This window comes from Sinocyclocheilus anshuiensis, unplaced genomic scaffold (genome assembly GCF_001515605.1).
Source record: "Sinocyclocheilus anshuiensis isolate Anshui unplaced genomic scaffold, SAMN03320099.WGS_v1.1 scaffold1469, whole genome shotgun sequence".
NCBI lineage: Eukaryota > Metazoa > Chordata > Actinopteri > Cypriniformes > Cyprinidae > Sinocyclocheilus > Sinocyclocheilus anshuiensis.
Genome location: NW_015549669.1, coordinates 236061 through 238227, shown reverse-complemented (window position 1 = coordinate 238227; position 2167 = coordinate 236061).

Sequence of the window (2167 nt, the reverse complement as noted above, 5' to 3'; positions counted from 1 at the left end):
CAATGAGATACAGCCTTGGTCTGACGCAAGAAGCAAGTCATTTGTAATTTTAACAAGTGCAGTTTCTGTGCTATGGGGCCTGAAACCTGACTGAAATTCTTCATAGAGATCCTTTTCTGGAGGAAGGAGCACAATTGAGCAGACACAACTTTTCTAAAATGTTAGAAATAAAAGGAAGATTTGAAATGGCTCTGTAATTTGCCAGTTCACTACAATCTAGTTGTGGTTTCTTAATAAGAGGCTTAATAAACGCCAGCTTGAATGGTTTTGGGACGTGACCTAAAGACAACGACGATGCTTTTGGGAAACTTGGAAGAGTGAAAAGTGCTTATACGAAAGTGCTATTCAATGGTGGGAAATCGGTAAAGTGCATATAGGAACATTCTGTCAGCAATATGCAACCCATTCTTCTTTTGTTTTAAAAAAGATATTAGAGTTGCTGAAAAAGGAAATAATTGACATTGAGAAGAGTATGGCTGTCAACGATGCTGTAAACCTACAAGAACTGTGGACTGAGAAAAATAATCAGCTGAGTTTTATTTTAAATGAAAAAGTTAAAGGGGCTCTTCTAAGGAGTCGCTTTTTAAAAACAAAAGACATGGATGGTACGACATCTTATTTTTTTAACCTGGAGCGTAAAGCAGGACAAGAAAAACTGATGTACGTTTTAAAGGACAATGATGGTCAAGATACGTCAGATCCTGTGGTGATGCGCAGGCTCGCTGTGGATTTTTATTCTAATTTATTTACTGCTGAAGTCATTGATGAGCAAAGCAGAAATGAACTTCTACAGGACATTCCTTCTTTAAAAGTTTATTTAGCTCTTCCTGTCCTATAGTTGTAAAGCACTGCAGTTTATCTTTTGGTGCGATAAATGAAGCTGAAATATTATACGCTGTAGAATCTACATTCCTTTCAGTCGGTTACTCTCGACGTCACGTTGGATGACCGACGAATTGGGATCTCGCTTAGAGAGACCAATCTACTTCAAGTGTAAACTAAACGAGCCAATGCGTGGTCTCTGGGTCGTGCGATGTCCACTATGGTGGTCCAGGAGCGCCATCTCTGGCTGTGTCTGGCCGACATGCGCGAGGCGGACAAGGCAAGGTTCCTGAACGCCCCCGTGTCCCAGACCAGCCTCTTCGGCGACGCGGTGGAGAACTTTGCCCAGCAGTTCTCCGCTGCCCAAAAGCAGACTGAGGCCATCAGGTACATCCTGCCTCGGCGTGTAGCTGTTGCCGTCTCCGAGGGACGGCCCCCTGCCACCGCCCCTGCTCCCGCAGCCTCCAGCAAAGCTGCGCCGTGGAGCCGGTCGCAGGGAAGCCGCCCCGCCCAAGGGCGGCCCCCTGCCACCGCCCCGCTCCCGCGGCCTCCAGCAAAGCTGCGCCGTGGAGCCGGTCGCAGATCAGCCGTCCCGCCCATCCAGGCCCCTGCCAAACCTGGTGGCAAGCGAAAGAGCAAGAGGCCCTGAGACGGGCAACCCAAAGGTGGAGGGACCTGCTCTTCGGGAGATGGTGTACACACCACTCCCTCCCCCGGAGGAGGGCGGGCGGAGAATCTTTTGTTTTTTCCACCACTGACCTCTCAGTCGGAGGTACCCAAATACTCGACAAAAGAGCAATTTCCTCTATCTCTGGGTCCCCTGAGGGGACGGGGACATATCACACTCACCCTCCTCTCTCGCCAGTGAGCAGCAGGCCCGGGCTGGGTCCCTGCGTTCTTCCTCGCTGCCCCACTGCGGGTACGCCTGTAGTTCCGTTGGTACCACTTGCGCGGCGTCTGGGAACCGGGCTAGCGCTACCCAGCCCGTCTTGATGGCTTCTTCGAACCGTCAGGCTCGGCTATGAGATTCAGTTCGCCCGGCATCCCCCCAAGTTCAGCGGCATCCGCTTCACATCAGTCAAGGCGGCTGATGCTCCTGTCTTGCGTGCGGAGATCGCAGTCCTACTGGCGAAGGATGCGTTAGAGCCGGTCCCTCCAGCCGATATGAAGACGGGGTTTTACAGCTCCTACTTCATTGTACCCAAGAAAGGCGGTGGGTTACGACCAATCTTGGACCTGCGTGTCTTGAACCGGGCCCTTCACTGGTTACCGTTCAAGATGTTGACGCAGGAACGCATCTTCGGGTGCATCCGTCCCCGAGATTGGTTTGCAGCGATCGACCTGA